The 11,797-nt window shown below is 33.3% G+C and overlaps 1 non-coding gene across 1 annotated transcript; it reads right to left on the bottom strand.

Moving 5' to 3' along the window:
* Positions 1-979: 979 nt before the first annotated feature.
* On the bottom strand, positions 980-1,086 carry LOC141510472 (U6 spliceosomal RNA). Its single transcript, XR_012474957.1, has one exon. It is a non-coding gene; the product is annotated as a U6 spliceosomal RNA (small nuclear RNA).
* Positions 1,087-11,797: the final 10,711 nt, after the last annotated feature.

Here is an 11,797-nt window from a genome sequence, read left to right as displayed (position 1 = left end):
ATAATAAATAATATTTATATAAAGCTAAATGTTTAAAAAGAGGTTTACAAATATTTTCTTACCCTCATTTTATTCTTATTTTATTGATGAAGAAACTGAGGCAGACAGAGGTTCAGTGACCTTTCAAGGTTCACACAGTTAGCAAATGCCTGAAGGCAGAATTGAACTCATCTTCCTAATTCCAGACATAGTGCTCTATTCACTATGCCAACCTAGCTGCCTGTTCATTCATTTAACCACTAAGGTATCTTGAGTATAAAAGCAACATGATCAGACTTGTTCGTTATATTAAGATTATTTGGAAGATGGATTGGAGAGGGAAAAGTGCAGATTGGAAGTGGGGAGATCAATTAATAATTAATTGAAATAATCCAGAAACAAGGTGACATTGAACTAAATGAGTGAAGACCAAAGACTGGATGAAGACACTTTGTGAATATAAAAGTTATTTCAGGACCTTTTCTAGCAATGACTCTGAAGCTGGCTTTAAACTCCCTTATTTCTTTGTGGCAGAAAGAGATCTACCTGATGGTCCTATGTACTATCACAGGATCCATAAGAGTGAGAAACTGAGGCAAATGATATACGAATGATATGATTGGCAAACCCTTACCAGCTTGGTGAAGGTAAAGAACCCTTTTCCTAATCTCAGTGATTCAGAATGACTAGATACAAAATTTCTTTCCCTAAAACCATTGCCCCATCCTCATTCCCATCTATCTTTGTTTTAGTCCATTACAGCTCATAACTAACTTTGCCTTTTATATATATTGGGTACCCTGGAAATTAGGCCCCATCATAAGAGTCTCACTTTTCCTTTTTTGTTCTTTCTTCATATGGGCCCATCTTCTTGCACTCACTAGAAACTTGGTCACCACCCAGGAAAAAACTTCATCCCTGGTCACTCTCTCTAAAACTAGAATTTCTCTCATGTCCCCTTGATTTAGCTGAGGAGAATTAGGCCGATCCTCCTGTTCTTTACAATCAATTTTGTTTCATGAATTTGCATATCATCCTTGTGCAAGGGTCATGCTAATCTTCCCTGAATCATTCCAATTTTAGTATATGTGCTGCCAAAGTGAGCATGACAATCATTTCTGAACCCAAACTCTGATGCCATCACTCAAGAACCTCTTCTTTTGTGAGATTCAAACCATCAAGAAACACCATTTTATCATGCAGATCATGGAAACAAATATCAACCAGATCCCAGGTCATTCTTCTTATTTGAAAGAGATAACCTATTTGCCTAATAGTTTTCCTCTTCACCTTAATTCTTACTTTTATATTTATGAACTTCAATATATTATTGAGTTCAATATAACATTGAGGCCTTGACCTCCCAATTCATCATCTTCCTAAGGTATCTTGAGTATAAAATTTGCTTCATACTCAAACACCAGGATGGTTACATTCCAGATCCTGTCATTACCCTTGAGTTTTCCACCAAAATCATTAAGAATTCTTAAATTATACCTTCTGGCCCAACCTTCTCTTATGCATATCTCCTTTTGTTTTATCTCCTCTTAAATTATCCTTCACTATTATCTCCATTAACTCTATTTGTCCAAGTCTTTCAACAAATCAAATCTCAAATTGCTTCCTTCCTGATCTTGACCCTATGATTAACCACTATATCTTTAAATATCATCTACACTCAAATCCCTTCTTTTTCCTATTACTATTTTTTTCCTATTGCCAACTTCAATCCTGGATTTTATTCAGAACTGTTATCTCTCTACCTTTCCTTCTCCCAATCAAGAGTTATTAAAGATATCTTAAAGTTATGTCACTGGGGTCCAGAACAAATTCTTGTTAACTAATATCTCAAGAGTTCCCTCACTGTTGCAGAGCGATCTTTTTTGTTATTATTATTATCATTATTATTATTATTATTCCCTTATTGATTCTATCACACACCCAGAAATGGCTATTTCAAACTTTCTCTCTTCCCTTCAAATCTCCTGTTCTCTATTCTTCCCCTCCCTTTTAAATGAGAACTTCATCTTAAATTTCAAGAAGAAGAAGCCTCATGGCTCTAAAATCATTGCATATTTAAAGTTTTTGCTCAATTCTTAGCCTAATTGATATTTCTGTAGTATTTGTCACTGTAGAAGTTCCTCCACTTCAAGATAATTGCTTCTTCTGAGTTACTACTTTCTTCTGGAATTCCTCCTATGTCTCTACCTCTTCTTAGTCTATGTTGCTGGATCACCCATGTCCTGCTTCCTAATTATGAATTCTTCCTTATCTTTATCTTATTCCCTCTTATTTTCTCTCTACACCATATTACTTGGTGATCTCATCAGTATGCAGAGAAACTCAGGTTGAGCTATCTAACCCTAACTCCCTTCCTAAACTCAGAGCTTGCATCACCAACTTCCTATAAGATATCTTTGCCAGAATGACTCATAGGCATCTTAAACTTAACATGCCCATGATGCAATTGATCTTCCCCTTTGAGGAACTAAATCCATCCCTCCTCCAGACTTCTCTATTTGTGTTGCAAGTATTCCTGTCCTAATCAGCAAGATACACAATCTAGCTCCTTCCTCTCTCTCAAACACTGACATACATCTAATGAGTTGTTCAGTCTTATTGATTCTACCTCCATGAGATTTCTCTTATCTATCTGCATCTTTCTACAACTCTAATAATTCAAGAATTCATCATCTGATTCTTGGACTAGTAGAGCTAAGTAGTATACTGGATGGAAAACTAGACTTGTAGTCATGAAAGCTTGGTTCAAATATTGCTGCAGATATATTAAAGTTATAAAACTCACCAGTGTGACTTGGTTTCTTCATCTGTAAAATAGGGACCTGGACTAAATGACCTCTATTGTCTGTTCCAACTCCAAATCCTATTACAAAATAATTTTCCTAAAACAGAAATCTGTCAATGTCATCCTATTGCTCAAGAAAATTCAATGATTTCCAATTTCTAACAAGATAAAATATAATCTCTTTTATATGACTTAGGGTATTTCACAATCTGACTCCAAATCATAGTACTATTTTGTTCATTCTGTATCACAGCCCAACTGACCTACTTGCCATTCTCTGAATTCAATAATACATGTCCTGCTCCAGGTTTTTGTATAAGCCATCTTCTATGCTAGAATGTTTTCCTTCCTCCCTTCTACCTGTTTGAAGTCCTACTTTCCTTCAAATGTTTGCTCATAGTTTATCTCCCATGGGAAGCTTTTTCTGATCACCTTAATTTGTAGTGAGCCTTTCCTTATTTGCCACCATGTAGTATCCCCTGGCTATTAGAATATTAGAACCTTGATGGCAGAATTTGCCAAAAATTAGAGCTATACAATAATGGCATGATCTTTTTCACAGGGGAATGAATTCACTCTTACTGGCAGTGGTTGATTTGGAAAGCAGGAATACTGAAGTAATCTATACTTTGGGTAATTATAGGATAAGATGTTCTATGAAGACCCTTTTCAAGTCTAAGATTCTATGTCTTCTAACCCTAACCTTAAATTAATTGCAAAGGGTTTCCAAAAGATCAAATCAGATAATGGATGGGAATGCAAATTGTAACCTGCAAAATACTATATTATTGTTTTGGTAGATCGGGTGTAGTAGTATATAACAATCTTGGTCTTTGGGCTTTTATCCACTAGCCTATTGCATTTTCATAACAACCAGCTTCCAAAGGCAAAGCATTACTCAATTTTCCTGAGGATGTTTAAATTCAGACTTGAAATGATTGAAGTGTCTCTTTCCATGTTTTGCTGTGAGAATATTTTTTTGAGACCAGACTGGAGCCAGGGTATCCTCATTTGACTTATGATATTTGAACCAAAATTAGTCTCTCTCTCTTTTTATAGGAATGAAGATGAAATCTAAAAATCCAAGCTGTCTTTCAGTACCAAGTGTACCAAACTTGAAGGGTTCCCAAAATAAACAGCTAAGCTTTCCAGAGAGCAATCATAGACATCTAAGGCTCTGTCAGCATGGGTGTTTTTAACTCTAAGTCCTATTTTTGTCATAGATTGTCCAAAGAGTCACTGATTGAATTGATTCATTTTATAATTCATTTTATAATCTATAAACAAACATTTATTAAGTACTAAGTGCTAGGAATATAAAGACAAAAATACAAAGATGAGGCAACTCTCAGGGCAGCTAGGTGGCGCAGTATATAGAGCACCGGTCCTGGAGTCAAGAATACCTGAGTTCAAATCCGACCTCAGACACTTAATAATTACCTAGCTGTGTGGCCTTGGGCAAGCCACTTAACCCCATTGCCTTGGAAAAAAAAATGAGGCAACACTTTCCCTCAAGAAGTTTATTTTGCTCTATGAAGGTATATTTCACAGGAAGTGATATGCAGATAAATCCATGCTATGCCAGTAACTAGCATTTTCAAAGAACTATTCAAAGAGATGAAACAAATAATATTTCCAAAAAATTCATGTGGGTGTATTTGTATATATGTGTATATATGTTATAAATGTGTCTGTATTCACATATGTGTACACACATACAAATAGAGTATCCCAAGAAGTCCAAGATTCAGTAGCTTAAAACTACACTAAAACTTTTGGGATAACTAGTATACATATATTTGCATATACAAATATACATAAAGATAGGACATGTGTGAAAAATATAAATTTATGATATATATTTAAATATAAGGAAACAAATAATGTGCTAGATGAGTTCCATATAGGAAATATATAATAAATAATAGAGTATAATAACTATATATTTATGATATAATATGAAGAAATATATTTCATTACTCAAAACTGCATTGATTTTGGGCACATGGCTTACATATATATATTAATACATACATACATTTTTATATTTACATGCACAAATAAAAATGCTATTAATGGGGGTTACTAACAAATGAAAGGCAAAGGAATTATTGATAATCATCAAAAAATCATAGCATTTAGATGTACACAAGATTTCAAAGATAATTTATGCAAAACCCCATCAATTTGCAGATAAGAAATCTGAGATCCAGAGATGTGAATTAGTAGCCCTTATAATTATAGAAAGCTTATATGGCTATTATATCATCTGATTCTTCATTGGACTGGAGCCTGAAAGGTTGGACAAAGGGTGATACTGTTCCTATTTGACAGAAAAGGAACCTGAAGCTCAGAAGTGAATTTTCCTGCCCAGACTCACAAAAGTAGTAAGAGACAAAGACAGACCCTCACTCAGATCTCCGGACTCTAATTCTAGTGTTCTTTATACCATACCTTGCTTAAAATCTGAAATATGTCCCCTCACACATATCCCAGAATTCACTACAAAGATGACAGTCTAAGACAAGACCACAGGCAGCTTTAAAATCAAGTCCAGACAGCCCTGGGTGCAATCAGCCAAATCCCAGACACATTTATACTAGTCATTGCTTTCCTCTACACAAGACAGGGGAGCAACCAACCTAGGCAGGAACCTCTTCTATATTGTTTTCTCTGAAAGTTTTTCCCCCCCTCGGGGAAGTCTAAAGCTAAAGAAATATTGTATTGCAGCATTCAAACCCTTTCTTCACTCTTGTAGTTCATTGAATTCTATGCAGCCTTGCCTAGGTGCCAAGATATTGCTGAAGATAGGAATGTTTTTGAAGTGTTTCTTTAGGGATATTGAACTAGAACCCTGGATGTCATTTCCCTGTTACCTAAAATCTACAAGGAAAGGTTTGACTACTTTTGGGGAGAGTAGAAGGATGTCTTGTTCAGATATGGATAAAACTAAATGGATTCCAAACTCCTTTCCAAATTTCTGAACTAGTCACTAAAAATATAAAAGACAAAAATGAAGTCCTCAAGCTTTCCTCAAAGAACTTATTTTATATCCTCATGAAGTGAAAGAATAGCTATATCACTAAGTCAATGTAAAATATATCCAAAGGAAATAGCAAGGCAGAGAGTGGTTCATGCCTTACCTCTGACACATTAGCAGTGTAGGCCAGTGGTATAAAATTCAAATAAAACTGGAGCCACTGCACAAAGGAGGCAGGTGAGGGTGTAGTGGATAGAGTGCTGGGTGATCCTGGATAAGTCACTTAATGTCTGACTGCCTTACTCCTCCAGTGAAGGAAATGGCAAACCATTCCAGTATCTTTGTCACAAAAACCCCATGGAGTGAATGAAATCTTAGAAAATTTAGATATGATAAACCTTTAAAGAAAACTTTATGAGATAGAAAAGAATATACTTTTTTCTCAGCAGTACATGACACCTTCACCAAAATTTACCATGAACTAGAGCACAAAAAACCTTATGATCAAATGCAGAAAATAATAAATACATACTTTTCAGACCATGATATAATTAAAATCACATATAATAAAGGATCATGGAAAGATAAATCAAAAATTAATGGGAAACTAAATAACCTCATTTTAAATAATGTGCGGATCAAACAGCAAATAATAGAATCAGGAAGTATGTCCAAGAAAATTATACTAATGAGACATGATATCAAAATTTATGGGATACAGTCAAGGCATTTTTGAGGGAGAACTTTATACCTCTAAATGCCTACATCAATAAAATAGAGAAAGAAGAACTCAATGAATTGGGAATGCAATTGGGAATGCTAGAAAAAAGAACAAATTAAAGATCCTCAATTAAATATCAGATTAGAAATTCTGAAAATCAAGGGAGAGATTAATAAAACTGAAAGCAAGAAAACTATTGATCTCATAAATAAAACTAATAGTAGTTTTTTTTTATGAAAAAGACAATAAAACAGACAAACCTTTGGTTATTCTCATTAAAAGAAGATAAACAAATTAAAAACAAAAAAGGTGAAATAACCACCAATGAGGAGGAAATTAAAAAAAAATTTGGAACTACTTTGTCAAACTGTATGACAATAAATTGGATAACCTGAGTGAAATGGACGAATGGTTACAAAAATACAAATTTCCCAGATTAACAAAAGAGGAAATAAATTACTTAAATAACTCCATTTCAGAAAAAAATAAATTGAAGCAAACATCAATAAACTCACTAAAGAAAAGTCTCCAGGTCCAGATGGATTTACAAGTGAATTCTACCAAACATTTAATTCCTATTCTACTTAAACTATTTAAAAAAAAAGAAGAAGGATTTCTGCCAAACTTCTTTTATGACACCAACATGGTGCTGATACCTAAATCAGGAAGAACCAAAATAAACAAAGAAAATTATAGACTAATCTCCCTAATAAATATTGATGCAAAAATGTTAAATAAAACTTTAGTAATGAGATCACAGCAAGTTATAGCTAGGATAATACACCATAATCATATTGCATTTATACCAAGTAGGCAGGAATGGTACAATATTAGGAAAATACTCAACATAAACATCAATAGTAAAACCAATAGAAATTATAAAATTATCTCAAGAGATGCTGAAAAATTCTTTGATAAGATACAGCATCCATTCTTATTAAAAAACACTAGAAAGTTTAGGAATAAATGGAGTTGACTTTAAAATAATAAATAGTATCTATCTAAACCATCAACAATTATTATATGTAATGGGAAAAAACCCAGAGCTTTTTCAATAAAAATCATGGGTGAAACAAGGATGCCTATTATCACCATTACTGTTCAATATAGTATTAGAAATGCAAGCTGTAGCAATAAGAGAAGAAAAAGAAATTGAAGGAATCAAAATTGGCAATAAGGAAGCAAAGCTTTCACTCTTTGCATGTGATATGATGGTATACTTCGAGAATACAAGAAAATCATCTAAAAACTCCTTGAAATAATTAACAAATTCAGCAAAGTAGCAGGATATAAAATCAACCCACATAAATCTTCAGCATTTCTATATAGAAAAAGATTCAACTTAAAGTAACTATACCTAAAAATTTTTTTTTAAATAAAATAACTATAGATAAGATTAAATACTTGGGAATCTACCTCCCATGACAAACACAGAAATTATATAAACATAATTTTAAAGCACTTCTCACCCAAATAAACTCAGATCTAAAAAATTGAAAAAATGTTAATTACTCATGATTACAGCAATGGTTAGAGTAGGTCAAGTTAATCAAATACCAATGACAGTTCTATCTAAATTAAATTATTTATTAAGTGCTATACCAATCAAAACTACTAAATAACTATTTTATTAAATTAGAAAAAATAATAACAAAATTTATATGGAACAACAAAAGATCAGGAATAGCAAGGAAATTGATGAAAAGAAATGTAAAGGAAGGTGGACTAACTCCACCAGATCTAAAACTATAGTATAAAGCAGCAGTCATCAAAATTGCTTAGTACTGATTAAGAAATAGACTAATGGATCAGAGGATGAGGATAGGTTCAAAAGAAGCTGCCATCAATAACTACAGAAATCTACTGTTTTACAAACCCAAAGACATCAGCAGCTGGGATAAGAATTCACTCTTCGACAAAAATTATTGAAAAAACTGGAAAATAGTATGGCAAAAATTAGGCATAAATTCACATCTCACACCCTATACTAAAATAAGGGCAAAATGGGTACATTATTTAGACATAAAGGATGAAACCATAAATAAATCAATAGAACAAGAAATACTCTAAGTATCAGATCTATGGAAAGGGGACAAATTTATTACCAAACAAGAATTAGAGCCCATTATAAAATGCAAGATGATTAATTTTGATTATATTAAAGTAAAAAGGTTTTACACTAATAAAATCAATGCTGCCAAAATCAGAAGGAAAATAGAAAGCTGGAAAACAATCTTCATAGCTAGGAGCTCTGATAAGGGTCTTATTTCTAAACTACCTAGAGAATTACATCAAATTTATAAGGTTACAAGTAATTGCCCTATTGATAAATGGTTAAAGGACAGGAATAGAGAGTTTTCAAATTATTAAAACTATATATACATATATATTATATATATTATATATATAAAACTATAAATCTACATGTATTTGTAGATAGATATAGATATATCTTTACCTATCTATATGCATATATATATAGAGAGAGATAATATGAAAAATTGCTCCAAATCACTATTGATTAGAGAAATTCAAGTTAAAACAACAATGAGGTATCATCTCATACCTCTCAGATTGGCCAAGATGAGAAAAAGGGGAAATGATCTATGTTGGAGAGGTTGTGGGAGGATTGGAACATTGATGCATTGCTGGTGGAGCTGTGAATGGATCCAAGCGTTCTGGAGAGCAATATGGTATTATGCCTAAAGAGCAATAAAAATATCCATTCCCTTTGACCCAGCAATTCCAGTCCTATGACTGTAGCCAGATGAAATCATAAAAAATGGGCAAAGTCCCACATGTTCCAAAATATTCATAGCAGCTCTTTTTATATTTACAAAGAATTGGCAATTGAGGGGATACCCATCAATTGGGGAATGACTAAACACATTGTGCTACATGAATACTATGGAATATTATTGTTTTAAAAGGAATCAAAAATGGTTAGACTCTAGAGAAGCATGGAATGACTTACAGGATCTGATGCCGAACAAAGGGAGTAGAGCCAAGAGAATAAAGTACACATCAACATTATGAGATGAACAACCTTGAAGGAAGCAACTCCTCTCAACAGTCCAGAGACCTAGGACAACTATAGTAGACCAGTAATGGTCTATATTAACTCTAACCAGAGGAAGGAAAACAAAACAAAACAAAACACACAGATGAACACTTTATAAAAATTATCTCTTATGTATCTCTTTCCTTTAATCCCAATTCCTTACGCCAAAAATTACTCACTTGTAAATATGTTTAACAAAATATATATGTATAATGCTAAGCTGACTGTTTCCTACTGATGGGAGGGGGTGAGAAGGAAGGGTGGAGGGAAATTTTGTAACTTGGAAATATGCATATACAAATGGATGAAAATTAAAAAAGGAAAAAAACAACAACAATATTGTGAGATGATCAACCTCCCTTCAGCAGCTCAGAGAGCTAGGACAGCTGTATGAGACTGACTATGAACAATGTTATCCCCATCCAGCGGAAGAAAAACAAAACAAAACAAAAAAACCCAACCTTTCAGAATCTGATGACCACTTTATAAAAATTATCTCATATATCTCTTTCCTTAATCCTAATTCCTTATGCTGAAAATAACTAATCTATAAACATATTTATCAAAAATATGTTTGTACAATGCTAACGTGGCTCTTTGCTGCTTGGAGGAGGGTGGTGGAAAGGGAAAGTGGAAGGAAATTTTGTAACAAAATTATACATGTGCATATGGATGAAAAAAATTTAAAAATTAAGAAATTAAGAAAAACTATGGATAGTTTTGGCATGATATGATTAACAGGTTCAGAAAGAGTCAAATGTGACTGAAGAATTGAAACAACAATTGAACAACATAAGGATTCCTCCAGACCATTTATTGACTTAGTTTTAAAATATATTATTTTGTTTTACTATATTTGTATTTATTTTGTCAAATATTTCTAAATTATAATTAAATCTTAAGTACATTGACTGGGAGTATAGTTGACTACATTTGATCTGCTGGTCATATTTCTGATAGCTCTGATCTAGGCATCACATTGAGATGATATATTATAGAGAAGGGACAGAATTACATCTGTTTAGAAAGATATCCTTTACCAATGAAACTCCAGGTCTCTTCCCTTTCCCATAAAAATAAGTATAAGTTTAATCCCTTTTTCCCTTACCTATGGGAAGAGAGTTATCATGTTCTTTACCCTTATTGCTTCCCTATGAAAATGAAAAAAAACTAATATGCAATACTGACCTAGTGATGAATAATGTCTTCAATCAATCCTTTTCTGGTTTTATTACAAGACCTTTCACTATTCTAGTTGCCCTCCTCTGAATATTTTGAAATGATCAGGGCCCTTCCTAAAGTGTGGCATTCATAAAAGGAGGATACTAGAAGGAAACTAAAGAAGTCATCTGGATCAGTTAACATGAAAGAATAAAGCAACCAACCAGATAGAGAGAACTGAGATTCAATTCAAGTTAGGACTAGATATACTGCTTTGTTGTTGTTGCTGCTGCTGCTGTTGTTGTTGTTGTTGTTGTTGTTGTTGTTGTTGCAGCAATCATTTCACTAATGTCCAATTCTTTGTGAACCCAATAAGGGTTTTCTTGAATAAGATACTAGAATGGTTTGCCATAACCTTCTTCAATTCATTTTACAGATAAGGAAACTGAAGCAAACATGGTGAAGTGACTTGCCCAGAATCACACAACTTGCAAATATTTGAGGTCAGATTTGAACTCAAGAAGATGAGTCTTCCTGACACTAGAGAAATATAAGATGTAAAAGAAGTCCCATTAATTTTATTCAGAAAGTAGATGTTGTGGTAAAATAGTAGATGAAGTCTGGTCCCAAAAATCAGATAACAGAGATAAACCACTCAATCTCCTTTATAGGAAGAGAGAGGCAGCAGTGTTAGTATAGTGGGAAAGATAATAACTTGTATGTCTGGAAAACTAGTAGTGGTTCTATTGCTAACTGACTAAGAGAAATTTTGTATAGATCTTGTCCCTGAACAGATTTCCTCAGCTATAAAATTGAGGGCCCTGAACAAGATGATGTATTACAGCCCTAATACTCTTGGATCTCTCGGAGGATTTATGTTCTTATAAACTATATACTAGGTTACAAATAGGATCTTAATAAATAATTATTCAATTGAATTGAGGTCCCTTCCAGTTCCAAGAATCAAAATTGTTTCCAGCATTGACATTTTGTGTTATAAAAGTAGTAACTTGGCATATGCAGTCAAGTCCAGGTTTTAACGATCATTTCCATTTGTATAGCACTTTAGGGTTTGAGGAGCATTTTTCT

This window comes from Macrotis lagotis, chromosome 1 (assembly GCF_037893015.1).
Source record: "Macrotis lagotis isolate mMagLag1 chromosome 1, bilby.v1.9.chrom.fasta, whole genome shotgun sequence".
NCBI classification, from domain to species: domain Eukaryota; kingdom Metazoa; phylum Chordata; class Mammalia; order Peramelemorphia; family Peramelidae; genus Macrotis; species Macrotis lagotis.
This window is presented reverse-complemented; position numbering and strand designations above follow the sequence as displayed.